General features: G+C 62.0%; 2 non-coding genes across 2 annotated transcripts; both read left to right on the top strand.

Annotated features, from left to right (window-relative positions):
* The first annotated feature begins 4,203 nt into the window (after nt 1-4,203).
* Nucleotides 4,204-4,322, top strand: LOC131861918 (5S ribosomal RNA). Its single transcript, XR_009360948.1, has one exon. It is a non-coding gene; the product is annotated as a 5S ribosomal RNA (ribosomal RNA).
* A 5,916-nt stretch (nt 4,323-10,238) lies between these two features.
* LOC131861919 (5S ribosomal RNA) lies at nt 10,239-10,357 on the top strand. The gene has a single exon (XR_009360949.1). It is a non-coding gene; the product is annotated as a 5S ribosomal RNA (ribosomal RNA).
* Nucleotides 10,358-14,630: the final 4,273 nt, after the last annotated feature.

Raw genomic sequence — 14,630 nt, forward strand, 5'->3', positions numbered from 1 at the left:
TGCGCACTTTTGGAGGGCACTTTTTGGAGGGCACTTTTGTGCGCTCCAAAGGTGCGCACTTTTGGAGGGCACTTTTTGGAGGGCACTTTTCTGCGCTCCAAAGGTGCGCACTTTTGGAGGGCACTTTTTGGAGGGCACTTTTCTGCGCTCCAAAGGTGCGCACTTTTGGAGGGCACTTTTTGGAGGGCACTTTTCTGCGCTCCAAAGGTGCGCACTTTTGGAGGGCACTTTTGTGCACTCCAAAGGTGCACACTTTTGGAGGGCACTTTTTGGAGGGCACTTTTCTGCACTCCAAAGGTGCGCACTTTTGGAGGGCACTTTTTGGAGGGCACTTTTGTGCGCTCCAAAGGTGCGCACTTTTGGAGGGCACTTTTTGGAGGGCACTTTTGTGCGCTCCAAAGGTGCGCACTTTTGGAGGGCACTTTTGTGCACTCCAAAGGTGCGCACTTTTGGAGGGCACTTTTCCTGCGCTCCAAAGGTGCACACCTAGGTGAGCACCTTCGACCACACCTTGTAGCACACCAAACTCTGACTTTCGACTTCATCCGCAATGCAGGGTCTTTGAGGTTGGCGCAATGCGCACAACCAGGGGAGTCGACCCATCAAACCCAACACCTCCCCTATATAAGCTATTTGTCTGATTCTCATACATGCGTAGCCTGCAGGAGCAATTAGGACATCGACCCCAACTTTCGGCTTCTAAACGAAAACAAGGTCTTTGAGGTTGGTGTAATGCGAACAACTAGGGGAGTCAACCCATCAAACCCAACACCTCCCCTATATAAGCTATTTGTCTGATTCTCATACATGTGTAGTCTACAGGAGCAATTAGGACATCGACCCCAACTTTTGACTTCTTAACGAAAACAAGGTCTTTGAGGTTGACGTAATGCGCACAACCAGGGGAGTCGACCCATCAAACCCAACACCTCCCCTATATAAGCTATTTGTCCGATTCTCATACATGTGTAGCCTACAGGAGCCATTAGGACATTGACCCCAACTTTTGACTTCTTAACGAAAACAAGGTCTTTGAGGTTGGCGTAATGCGCACAACCAAGGGAGTTGACCCATCAAACCCAACACCTCCCCTATATAAGCTATTTGTCTGATTCTCATACATGTGTAGCCTGCAACAACGATTAGGACATCCACCCCAACTTCTGAATTCGTCTGCGTTGACCGCACCAAAGGTGCACGCCTTGGTGCTCACCAAAATCCGACTTCCGACTTCTTCTGCTATGCGGGGTCTTTGAGGTTGGCGCAGTGCGCACAACCAGGGGAGTCAACCCACCGAATGCAACACCTCCCCTATATAAGCTATTTGTCTGATTCTCATACATGCGTAGACTGCAGCAATGATTAGGACATCCACCCCAACTTTTGACTTCTTAAACAAGACAGGGTCTTTGAAGTTGGTGCAGTGCACACAACCAGGGGAGTCGACCCATCAAACGCAACACCTCCCCTATATAAAGCTATTTGTCCGATTCTCATACGTGTAGTCTGCAGCAGCGATTAGGACATCGACCCCAACTTCCGAATTCGTTTGCATTGACCGCACCAAAGGTGCACGCCTTGGTGTGCACCTTGGAGTGCACTTTGGTGCTCACCTCGGTGCACACTTTGGTGTGCACCTCGGTGTGCACCAAAGGTGCGCACCTTGGAGCGCACCAAAGGTGTACACTTTGGAGCGCACCACATAGGGTCTTTGAGAGGTTGGCGCAGTGCGCACACCAAGGTGGGTGTTGAGGTGCGTGCCGAGGTGGGTGGGTGCTAGGGTGCGCTCCATGGTGGGTGCCAGGGTGGGTGCGTGCTAGGGTGGATTCCAAAGAGGGTCATAGGGTGGGTGCCAAGGTGGGTTGGTGATATAGTGGGTTCAAAGGTGGGTACTAGGGTGGGTTCCAAGGTGGGTCACAAGTTGGGTGCCAGGATGCGTGGGTGTTAGGTTGGGTGCCAAGGTGGGCTCCTGCGTGGGTGGGTGCTAGGGTGGGTTTCAAGGTGGACGCGAGGGCGGGTGCCAAGGTGGGTAACAAGTTGGGTGTTAGGATGGGTGAGTGCTAGAGTGGGTGCCAAGGTGGGTGGGTGCTAAGGTGGATGCCAAGGTGGTTCACAGGGTGGGTGGGTTCTAGGGTGAGTTCCAAGGTGGGTCACAGGTTTAGTGCTAGGGTGCGTGTCAAGGCGGGTGTCGAGGTGCCTGGGTGCTAGGGTGTGGATGCCAATGTGGGTCATAGGGTGGGTACTAGGGTGGGCTGCAATGTGGGTGCCAAGGTGGGTAACATGCTCGGTTGGTTCTAAATTGGGTGTCAGGGTGGGTGTGCACCCACCTTGCCCGAGGTGGGTGCCAAGGTGCCAGTGTGGGTGGGTGCTAAGGTGGATGCCAAGGTGGGTGAGAAGGTGGGTGATAGGTTGAGTGGTAGGATGGGTGGGTGCCAAGATGGGTCACAGGGTGGGTGCAAGGGTGGGTAGGTGCTAGGGTTGGTGTCAGGGTGGGTGGGTGCTAGGTTGGGTTCCAAGGTGGGTGCGAGGGTGAGTGTCAAGGTGGGTCACAGGTTAGGTGCTAGGATGGGTGAGTGCTAGGGTGCAAAGGTGCCAGGGTGGGTGCTAGGATGGGTCGATGCTAGGGTGAGTGGCAAGGTGGGTCCACAAGTGTCAAGGTGGGTGCCGAGGTGGGTGCCAACTTGGGTTCCAAGGTGGGTGCCAAGTGGGCGACTGCTATGGTGGATGCCAAGGTGGGTCACGGGGTGGGTGCCAAGTTGCTAGGTTGTGTTCCAAGGTGGGTGCCAACGTGGCTGCTAGGGTGCGTGGGTTAAAGGGTGTGTCACAACGTGGGTGCCAGGATGGGTGCGCACCCACACTGGCCAAGACGGGTGCAAGGTTGGGTTCCAAGCCCGGTCACAGGCTGGGTGCTAGGATGGGTGGGTGCCAAGGTGGGCACCAGGGTGGGTGCACCCACCCTGGCCAAGGTGGGTCACGGGGTGGGTCCTAGGGTGGGTAACGGGGTGGGTACTAAGGTGCGTGCCAAGGTGGGTCATGGGGTGGGTGCCAAGGTGGGCACCAGGGTGGGTGTGCACCAACCCTAGCCAGGGTAGGTCACGGGGTGGTTGTCGGGGTGGGCGTCAAGGAGCCAAGGTGGGTGGCAAGTAGCCAAGTTGCGTGCCAAGGTGGGTGTCGGGGTGGGTGCCAAGGATCCAAGGTGGGTGCCAAGGAACCAAGGTGGGTGTCTGGGTGGGTGCCGAGGTGGGAGCCAGGGTGGGTCCCAAGGTGAGTGCAAAGGTGGGTGCCAGGGTCAAGGTGAGTGCCAATGTGGGTTCCAAGGTGCCAGGGTCAGGGTGAGTGCCAATGTGGGTTCAAAGGTGCTAAGTTGGGTGCGAGGTTGGGTGCGAGGGTGGGTGGGTGCCAAGGTGTGCTAGGTGGAAGCCCGGGTGGGTCGGCATCCCATGGGTGTCGAGTTGGGTGCCTGATGGGTGCTTCTTGTCAAGTTTTAGTCGTCGGGACTCATTTCGAGCCTTAGAGGTCGTTTCTTGTCCGGTTGCCCTGTCTTCGACCTGGGAACCCAATTTTGGTCCTCGGGTCCCATTTTTTTTTGTCTCGCATCCCACTTTTGGCCTGTGGCCTTTTCGGGGTCGATTCTCGTTTTGGGCATCAGAGCATGTTTCTTCTCCTAAAACCCAATATTTGTTTATTAAGTCTCGGAACACATTTTTGTTCTCGTGGACCCATCATGGGTCTTGGAACGCATTTGTGGTCCTTGGGTCCCATTTTGCATCCCGAAACTTGTGTTTTGGTGCTTGATCCCTATTTTGGGTGCCCACCTTGCACCAAGTGCGCACCCGGGGCAAACCGAGCGCCTTGGTGCACCGGGGCAAGATCGAGCGTGCACCCGAGGCGCCCCGAACATGCACCAAGGTGCACTCGGCCCACATGTGAGCGCAGGTCGTTGCGCCCGAGGTGGTGTGTGGGCACCGCGTTGCAGACGGGACACTGCACGCACACGACGCCCCGTCCAGGTGCACGCACGTAGGCCGGGCCGGGTGCACACCCGACGCCCTAGCAAGGTGCGCGCACCCGGGCAGGGCTCACACTTGGCGAACGGGGCGCACTTCGCGAGGGAGGGTGTGCACCTCGACGGGGGTGGGTGGCCGGGGTGGATTCGCACGTGGGTCGCGGTTTGCTAAGTACACACTGCGACAAGCTCATAACGGGTGCGATCATACCAGCGTTAGTGCACCGGATCCCATCAGAACTCCGCAGTTAAGCGCGCTTGGGCCGGAGTAGTACTGGGATGGGTGACCTCCCGGGAAGTCCCGGTGTTGCACCCTTTCTTAGTTTTTCGCCGGGCGTCGCAATGCTATTTGAATAAACCTTTTGCCCGTTTGCGTTCTCGTCGGGGCCGGGCCGGGCCGGGGTGCGCTGCCCGCACTACCGCGCGCGCGGGGGGCGACACCGAGCGCGCACCCGAGGCGCCCCGAGCACACAGGCCACGGTGCAACCCGGGCGTTGTGCGCGCACCCCGGTGCGCCCGAGGTGCTGCGCGCGCACCCAGGTGAAATCGGTGTGCACCTCGGCCAGTGCGCGCTCGGTCGAGTCGCGCACGTTGGCCAAGGTGCACGGTGATGTTTCTTACTCTAAGGTTCCGCACCAGACGCCCGGGACAGGTGAGCGAAGCTGGGCGGGGCCGGGTGCGCGGCCGGGGCAGGTGCACGCAGCTGGAGAGAGCTTTGGAGCACACCAGAGGTGCGCACCTTGGAGCACACTTCGGAGCGCACCAATGATGCGCTCCATTCAAAAGTTTCCTGAAAAGGCAAAAAAAGTTGAGATTATAGAATTTCCCACTTGAGAGATTGTAAAAAAAAAAAATTTAAAATGAAGGAAACGCGGGTGCCAAGGTGTGCGCGCCCGGGTGCGCAGCCCAGCCAAGGTGTGCGCACCAAGGCGCCCACCCTGGCGAAGGTGCACGCAAGGTGCGCACCCGAGGCAAACCGGACAATTAACCCAACTTTCGACTTCGCGCGCACCTGCGCACCTTGGAGCGCACTTCGGAGCGCTCCTTGGTGCGCACCAATCTTGGGCACCTCGGAGTGCACCATGGCGCCCACCAAGGTGCGCACCCGGGGCAAACCGAGCTCCGACTTCGTGCGCACCTTGGAGCGCACGAAAGGTGCGCACCATGGCGCCCACCAAGGTGCGCAGCCCAGCCAAGGCGTGCGCATCAAGGTGCGCACCCTGGCGAAGGTGCGCACCCGGGGCAAACCGAGCTCCGACTTCGTGCGCACCTTGGAGCGCACAAAGGGTGCGCAACCCAGCCAAGGTGTGCGCACCCCGGGCAAACCGAGCTCCGAATCGTGCGCACCTTGGAGCACACTTCGGAGCCCTCCTTGGTGCGCACCGATGTTGCGCACCTCGGAGCGCACCCGGGGAAAACAATGCAATTAACCCGACTTTCGACTTCGTGGGCACCTCGGAGCGCTCTCGGGTTCGCACCTCGGAGCACACCGAGGTGCGCACCTTTGATGCGCTGCCTTCACCAATTTCCAGAAAAGGCAAGAAAACATTGAGAAGGTGTGCGCACCGAGGTGCCCACCCTGGCGAAGGTGCACGCGAGGTGCGCACCCGGGGCAAACCGGGCTCCGACTTCGTGCACGCCATGCTGCGCACCTTGGAGGGCCATGGTGCGCACCTTGGAGCACACTTCGGAGCGCTCAATGGTGCCCAACCCAGCCAAGGTGCCCACCGCGGCGAAGGTGCACGCGAGGTGCGCACCCGGGGCAAACCGGGCTCCGACTTCGTGCACGCCGCACCTTGGAGCACACTTCGGAGCGCTCCTTGGTGCGCACCAGGGCGCGCAACCCAGCCGAGGTGCCCACCCCGGCGAAGGTGCACGCGGGGTGCGCACCCGGGGCAAACCGGGCTCCGACTTCGTGCACGCCATGGTGCCCACCGCGGCGAAGGTGCACGCGAGGTGCGCACCCGGGGCAAACCGGGCTCCGACTTCGTGCACGCCGCACCTTGGAGCACACTTCGGAGCGCTCCTTGGTGCGCACCAGGGCGCGCAACCCAGCCGAGGTGCCCACCCCGGCGAAGGTGCACGCGAGGTGCGCACCCGGGGCAAACCGGGCTCCGACTTCGTGCACGCCATGGTGCCCACCGCGGCGAAGGTGCACGCGAGGTGCGCACCCGGGGCAAACCGGGCTCCGACTTCGTGCACGCCGCACCTTGGAGCACACTTCGGAGCGCTCCTTGGTGCGCACCATGGTGCCCACCAGGGCGCGCAACCCCGCCGAAGGTGCACGCGAGGTGCGCACCCGGGGCAAACCGGGCTCCGACTTCGTGCACGCCGCACCTTGGAGCACACTTCGGAGCGCTCCTTGGTGCGCACCAGGGCGCGCAACCCCGCCGAAGGTGCACGCGAGGTGCGCACCCGGGGCAAACCGGGCTCCGACTTCGTGCACGCCATGGTGCGCACCAGGGTGCCCACCGCGGCGAAGGTGCGCACCCGGGGCAAACCGGGCTCCGACTTCGTGCACGCCGCACCTTGGAGCACACTTCGGAGCGCTCCTTGGTGCGCACCAGGGCGCGCAACCCAGCCGAGGTGCCCACCCCGGCGAAGGTGCACGCGAGGTGCGCACCCGGGGCAAACCGGGCTCCGACTTCGTGCACGCCATGGTGCCCACCGCGGCGAAGGTGCGCACCCGGGGCAAACCGGGCTAGGACTTCGTGCACGCCGCACCTTGGAGCACACTTCGGAGCGCTCCTTGGTGCGCACCATGGTGCCCACCAGGCCGCGCAACCCAGCCAAGGTGTGCGCACCAAGGTGCACGCGAGGTGCGCACCCGGGGCAAACCGGGGTCCGGCTTCGTGCACGCCGCACCTTGGAGCACACATCGGGGCGCTCCCGGGTTCGCACCGGCGTTGCGCACCGTGGTGGGCACCTCGGAGCGCACCGTGGTGGGCACCTCGGAGCACACCAAGGTGGGCAGCGAGGTGCGCACCTTTGATGCGATGCCTTCACTAATTTCCATAAAAGGCAAAAAAAAACGAGATTTTAAAATTTCCGTTTTGAAAGATAGTGAGAAAAAGGGAATGCTGGTGCCATCTTGAGCCCGCCCTGGTGCGCAGCCCAGCCAAGGTGTGCGCACCAAGGTGCCCACCCTGGCGAAGGTGCGCGCCCGGGCAATTAACCCAACTTCCAACTTCGCGCGCGCCAGGGTGGGAGCGCACCCAACAACCGGGCCTGGGAAGAGCCAATGCGAGAAACCCCACCAAACGCTCTGACAAAAAAAGAGGGGGCGCTCCAGTAACCCCGCTTCGGAGCGCACCCTGGGCAAACCCAGCGAGGGTGCCCACCCCGGCCAAGGTGCAGGCGAGGTGCGCACCCGGGGCAAACCGGGCTCCGACAACGTGCACGCCGCACCTTGGAGCACACTTCGTAGCGCTCCCGGGTGCGCACCTCAGAGCACACCAAGGTGGGCAGCGAGGTGCGCACCTTTGATGCGCTGCCTTCACTAATTTCCAGAAAAGGCAAAAAAAAGAGGAGATTTTAAAATTTCCGTTTTGAAAGATAGTGAAAAAAACGGAACGCGGGTGCCATCTTGAGCCCGCCCTGGTGCACAGCCCAGGTAAGGTGCCCACCCTGGCAAAGGTGCGCACCCGGGCAATTAACCCTACTTCCGACTTCGTGCGCGCCAGGGTGGCAACCGGGCCTGGGAAGAGCCAATGCGAGAAACCCCACCAAACGCTCCGACAAAAAAAGAGGCGGCGCTCCAATAACCCCGCTTCGGAGCGCAGCCGGGGCAAACCCAGCCAAGGTGCCCACCCCGACGAAGGTGCACGCGAGGTGCGCACCCGGGGCAAACCGGGCTCCGACAACGTGCACGCAGCACCTTGGAGCACACTTCGAAGCACTCCCGGGTGCCCACCGGCGTTGCGCACCGTGGTGGGCAGCGAGGTGCGCACCTTTGATGCGCTGCCTTCACTAATTTCCAGAAAAGGCAAAAAAAAATGAGATTTTAAAATTTCCGTTTTGAAAGATAGTGAAAAAAACGGAACGCGGGTGCCATCTTGAGCCCGCCCTGGTGCGCAGCCCAGGCAAGGCATGCGCACCAAGGTGCCCACCCGCGGTGCACGCCCGGGGCAAACCGGGCTCCGACTTCGTGCAGGCCGCACCTTGGAGCACACTTCGGAGCGCTCCTTGGTGCGCACCATGGTGCCCACCAGGGCGCACCCGGGGCAAACCGGGCTCCGACTTCGTGCACGCCGCACCTTGGAGCACACATCGGAGCGCTCCCAGGTTCGCACCAGCGTTGCGCACCTTTGATGCGCTGCCTTCACTAATTTCCAGAAAAGGCAAAAAAAAACGATATTTTAAAATTTCCGTTCTGAAAGATAGTGAAAAAAACGGAACGCGGGTGCCATCTTGAGCCCTTCCTGGTGCGCAGCCCAGGCAAGTTGTGCGCACCAAGGTGCCCACCCTGGCGGAGGTGCGCGCCCGGGGCAAACCGGGCTCCGACTTCGTGCACTGCATGGTGCCCACCAAGGCGCGCAACCCAGCCAAGGTGCCCACCGCAGCGAAGGTGCACGCGAGGTGCGCACCCGAGGTGCACACCCGGGGCAAACCGAGCTCCGACTTCGTGCACGCCGCACCTTGGAGCACACTTCAGAGCGCTCCTTGGTGCGCACCAGGGCGCGCAACCCAGCCAAGGTGCTCACCCCGGCGAAGGTGCACGCGAGGTGCGCACCCGGGGCAAGCCGGGCTCGGACTTCGTGCACGCCGCACCTTGGAGCACACATCGGAGCGCTCCCGGGTTCGCACCAGCATTGCGCACCTTTGATGCGCTGCCTTCACTAATTTCCAGAAAAGGCAAAAAAAAAAAAAAAACGAGATTTTAAAATTTCCGTTTTGAAAGATAGTGAAAAAAACGGAACGCGGGTGCCATCTTGAGCCCGCCCTGGTGTGCAGCCCAGGCAAGTTGTGCGCACCAAGGCACCCACCCTGGCCAAGGTGGGTCACGGGGTGGGTCCTAGGGTGGGTAACGGGGTGGGTACTAAGGTGCGTGCCAAGGTGGGTCATGGGGTGGGTGCCAAGGTGGGCACCAGGGTGGGTGTGCACCAACCCTAGCCAGGGTAGGTCACGGGGTGGTTGTCGGGGTGGGCGTCAAGGAGCCAAGGTGGGTGGCAAGTAGCCAAGTTGCGTGCCAAGGTGGGTGTCGGGGTGGGTGCCAAGGATCCAAGGTGGGTGCCAAGGAACCAAGGTGGGTGTCTGGGTGGGTGCCGAGGTGGGAGCCAGGGTGGGTCCCAAGGTGAGTGCAAAGGTGGGTGCCAGGGTCAAGGTGAGTGCCAATGTGGGTTCCAAGGTGCCAGGGTCAGGGTGAGTGCCAATGTGGGTTCAAAGGTGCTAAGTTGGGTGCGAGGTTGGGTGCGAGGGTGGGTGGGTGCCAAGGTGTGCTAGGTGGAAGCCCGGGTGGGTCGGCATCCCATGGGTGTCGAGTTGGGTGCCTGATGGGTGCTTCTTGTCAAGTTTTAGTCGTCGGGACTCATTTCGAGCCTTAGAGGTCGTTTCTTGTCCGGTTGCCCTGTCTTCGACCTGGGAACCCAATTTTGGTCCTCGGGTCCCATTTTTTTTTGTCTCGCATCCCACTTTTGGCCTGTGGCCTTTTCGGGGTCGATTCTCGTTTTGGGCATCAGAGCATGTTTCTTCTCCTAAAACCCAATATTTGTTTATTAAGTCTCGGAACACATTTTTGTTCTCGTGGACCCATCATGGGTCTTGGAACGCATTTGTGGTCCTTGGGTCCCATTTTGCATCCCGAAACTTGTGTTTTGGTGCTTGATCCCTATTTTGGGTGCCCACCTTGCACCAAGTGCGCACCCGGGGCAAACCGAGCGCCTTGGTGCACCGGGGCAAGATCGAGCGTGCACCCGAGGCGCCCCGAACATGCACCAAGGTGCACTCGGCCCACATGTGAGCGCAGGTCGTTGCGCCCGAGGTGGTGTGTGGGCACCGCGTTGCAGACGGGACACTGCACGCACACGACGCCCCGTCCAGGTGCACGCACGTAGGCCGGGCCGGGTGCACACCCGACGCCCTAGCAAGGTGCGCGCACCCGGGCAGGGCTCACACTTGGCGAACGGGGCGCACTTCGCGAGGGAGGGTGTGCACCTCGACGGGGGTGGGTGGCCGGGGTGGATTCGCACGTGGGTCGCGGTTTGCTAAGTACACACTGCGACAAGCTCATAACGGGTGCGATCATACCAGCGTTAGTGCACCGGATCCCATCAGAACTCCGCAGTTAAGCGCGCTTGGGCCGGAGTAGTACTGGGATGGGTGACCTCCCGGGAAGTCCCGGTGTTGCACCCTTTTTTAGTTTTTCGCCGGGCGTCGCAATGCTATTTGAATAAACCTTTTGCCCGTTTGCGTTCTCGTCGGGGCCGGGCCGGGCCGGGGTGCGCTGCCCGCACTACCGCGCGCGCGGGGGGCGACACCGAGCGCGCACCCGAGGCGCCCCGAGCACACAGGCCACGGTGCAACCCGGGCGTTGTGCGCGCACCCCGGTGCGCCCGAGGTGCTGCGCGCGCACCCAGGTGAAATCGGTGTGCACCTCGGCCAGTGCGCGCTCGGTCGAGTCGCGCACGTTGGCCAAGGTGCACGGTGATGTTTCTTACTCTAAGGTTCCGCACCAGACGCCCGGGACAGGTGAGCGAAGCTGGGCGGGGCCGGGTGCGCGGCCGGGGCAGGTGCACGCAGCTAGAGAGAGCTTTGGAGCACACCAGAGGTGCGCACCTTGGAGCACACTTCGGAGCGCACCAATGATGCGCTCCATTCAAAAGTTTCCTGAAAAGGCAAAAAAAGTTGAGATTATAGAATTTCCCACTTGAGAGATTGTAAAAAAAAAAAATTTAAAATGAAGGAAACGCGGGTGCCAAGGTGTGCGCGCCCGGGTGCGCAGCCCAGCCAAGGTGTGCGCACCAAGGCGCCCACCCTGGCGAAGGTGCACGCAAGGTGCGCACCCGAGGCAAACCGGACAATTAACCCAACTTTCGACTTCGCGCGCACCTGCGCACCTTGGAGCGCACTTCGGAGCGCTCCTTGGTGCGCACCAATCTTGGGCACCTCGGAGTGCACCATGGCGCCCACCAAGGTGCGCACCCGGGGCAAACCGAGCTCCGACTTCGTGCGCACCTTGGAGCGCACGAAAGGTGCGCACCATGGCGCCCACCAAGGTGCGCAGCCCAGCCAAGGCGTGCGCATCAAGGTGCGCACCCTGGCGAAGGTGCGCACCCGGGGCAAACCGAGCTCCGACTTCGTGCGCACCTTGGAGCGCACAAAGGGTGCGCAACCCAGCCAAGGTGTGCGCACCCCGGGCAAACCGAGCTCCGAATCGTGCGCACCTTGGAGCACACTTCGGAGCCCTCCTTGGTGCGCACCGATGTTGCGCACCTCGGAGCGCACCCGGGGAAAACAATGCAATTAACCCGACTTTCGACTTCGTGGGCACCTCGGAGCGCTCTCGGGTTCGCACCTCGGAGCACACCGAGGTGCGCACCTTTGATGCGCTGCCTTCACCAATTTCCAGAAAAGGCAAGAAAACATTGAGAAGGTGTGCGCACCGAGGTGCCCACCCTGGCGAAGGTGCACGCGAGGTGCGCACCCGGGGCAAACCGGGCTCCGACTTCGTGCACGCCATGCTGCGCACCTTGGAGGGCCATGGTGCGCACCTTGGAGCACACTTCGGAGCGCTCAATGGTGCCCAACCCAGCCAAGGTGCCCACCGCGGCGAAGGTGCACGCGAGGTGCGCACCCGGGGCAAACCGGGCTCCGACTTCGTGCACGCCGCACCTTGGAGCACACTTCGGAGCGCTCCTTGGTGCGCACCAGGGCGCGCAACCCAGCCGAGGTGCCCACCCCGGCGAAGGTGCACGCGGGGTGCGCACCCGGGGCAAACCGGGCTCCGACTTCGTGCACGCCATGGTGCCCACCGCGCCAAGGTGCACGCGAGGTGCGCACCCGGGGCAAACCGGGCTCCGACTTCGTGCACGCCGCACCTTGGAGCACACTTCGGAGCGCTCCTTGGTGCGCACCAGGGCGCGCAACCCAGCCGAGGTGCCCACCCCGGCGAAGGTGCACGCGAGGTGCGCACCCGGGGCAAACCGGGCTCCGACTTCGTGCACGCCATGGTGCCCACCGCGGCGAAGGTGCACGCGAGGTGCGCACCCGGGGCAAACCGGGCTCCGACTTCGTGCACGCCGCACCTTGGAGCACACTTCGGAGCGCTCCTTGGTGCGCACCATGGTGCCCACCAGGGCGCGCAACCCCGCCGAAGGTGCACGCGAGGTGCGCACCCGGGGCAAACCGGGCTCCGACTTCGTGCACGCCGCACCTTGGAGCACACTTCGGAGCGCTCCTTGGTGCGCACCAGGGCGCGCAACCCCGCCGAAGGTGCACGCGAGGTGCGCACCCGGGGCAAACCGGGCTCCGACTTCGTGCACGCCATGGTGCGCACCAGGGTGCCCACCGCGGCGAAGGTGCGCACCCGGGGCAAACCGGGCTCCGACTTCGTGCACGCCGCACCTTGGAGCACACTTCGGAGCGCTCCTTGGTGCGCACCAGGGCGCGCAACCCAGCCGAGGTGCCCACCCCGGCGAAGGTGCACGCGAGGTGCGCACCCGGGGCAAACCGGGCTCCGACTTCGTGCACGCCATGGTGCCCACCGCGGCGAAGGTGCGCACCCGGGGCAAACCGGGCTAGGACTTCGTGCACGCCGCACCTTGGAGCACACTTCGGAGCGCTCCTTGGTGCGCACCATGGTGCCCACCAGGCCGCGCAACCCAGCCAAGGTGTGCGCACCAAGGTGCACGCGAGGTGCGCACCCGGGGCAAACCGGGGTCCGGCTTCGTGCACGCCGCACCTTGGAGCACACATCGGGGCGCTCCCGGGTTCGCACCGGCGTTGCGCACCGTGGTGGGCACCTCGGAGCGCACCGTGGTGGGCACCTCGGAGCACACCAAGGTGGGCAGCGAGGTGCGCACCTTTGATGCGATGCCTTCACTAATTTCCATAAAAGGCAAAAAAAAACGAGATTTTAAAATTTCCGTTTTGAAAGATAGTGAGAAAAAGGGAATGCTGGTGCCATCTTGAGCCCGCCCTGGTGCGCAGCCCAGCCAAGGTGTGCGCACCAAGGTGCCCACCCTGGCGAAGGTGCGCGCCCGGGCAATTAACCCAACTTCCAACTTCGCGCGCGCCAGGGTGGGAGCGCACCCAACAACCGGGCCTGGGAAGAGCCAATGCGAGAAACCCCACCAAACGCTCTGACAAAAAAAGAGGGGGCGCTCCAGTAACCCCGCTTCGGAGCGCACCCTGGGCAAACCCAGCCAGGGTGCCCACCCCGGCCAAGGTGCAGGCGAGGTGCGCACCCGGGGCAAACCGGGCTCCGACAACGTGCACGCCGCACCTTGGAGCACACTTCGTAGCGCTCCCGGGTGCGCACCTCAGAGCACACCAAGGTGGGCAGCGAGGTGCGCACCTTTGATGCGCTGCCTTCACTAATTTCCAGAAAAGGCAAAAAAAAGAGGAGATTTTAAAATTTCCGTTTTGAAAGATAGTGAAAAAAACGGAACGCGGGTGCCATCTTGAGCCCGCCCTGGTGCACAGCCCAGGTAAGGTGCCCACCCTGGCAAAGGTGCGCACCCGGGCAATTAACCCTACTTCCGACTTCGTGCGCGCCAGGGTGGCAACCGGGCCTGGGAAGAGCCAATGCGAGAAACCCCACCAAACGCTCCGACAAAAAAAGAGGCGGCGCTCCAATAACCCCGCTTCGGAGCGCAGCCGGGGCAAACCCAGCCAAGGTGCCCACCCCGACGAAGGTGCACGCGAGGTGCGCACCCGGGGCAAACCGGGCTCCGACAACGTGCACGCAGCACCTTGGAGCACACTTCGAAGCACTCCCGGGTGCCCACCGGCGTTGCGCACCGTGGTGGGCAGCGAGGTGCGCACCTTTGATGCGCTGCCTTCACTAATTTCCAGAAAAGGCAAAAAAAAATGAGATTTTAAAATTTCCGTTTTGAAAGATAGTGAAAAAAACGGAACGCGGGTGCCATCTTGAGCCCGCCCTGGTGCGCAGCCCAGGCAAGGCATGCGCACCAAGGTGCCCACCCGCGGTGCACGCCCGGGGCAAACCGGGCTCCGACTTCGTGCAGGCCGCACCTTGGAGCACACTTCGGAGCGCTCCTTGGTGCGCACCATGGTGCCCACCAGGGCGCACCCGGGGCAAACCGGGCTCCGACTTCGTGCACGCCGCACCTTGGAGCACACATCGGAGCGCTCCCAGGTTCGCACCAGCGTTGCGCACCTTTGATGCGCTGCCTTCACTAATTTCCAGAAAAGGCAAAAAAAAACGATATTTTAAAATTTCCGTTCTGAAAGATAGTGAAAAAAACGGAACGCGGGTGCCATCTTGAGCCCTTCCTGGTGCGCAGCCCAGGCAAGTTGTGCGCACCAAGGTGCCCACCCTGGCGGAGGTGCGCGCCCGGGGCAATCCGGGCTCCGACTTCGTGCACTGCATGGTGCCCACCAAGGCGCGCAACCCAGCCAAGGTGCCCACCGCAGCGAAGGTGCACGCGAGGTGCACACCCGG

This window comes from Cryptomeria japonica, unplaced genomic scaffold (genome assembly GCF_030272615.1).
Source record: "Cryptomeria japonica unplaced genomic scaffold, Sugi_1.0 HiC_scaffold_34, whole genome shotgun sequence".
NCBI classification, from domain to species: Eukaryota; Viridiplantae; Streptophyta; class Pinopsida; order Cupressales; family Cupressaceae; genus Cryptomeria; species Cryptomeria japonica.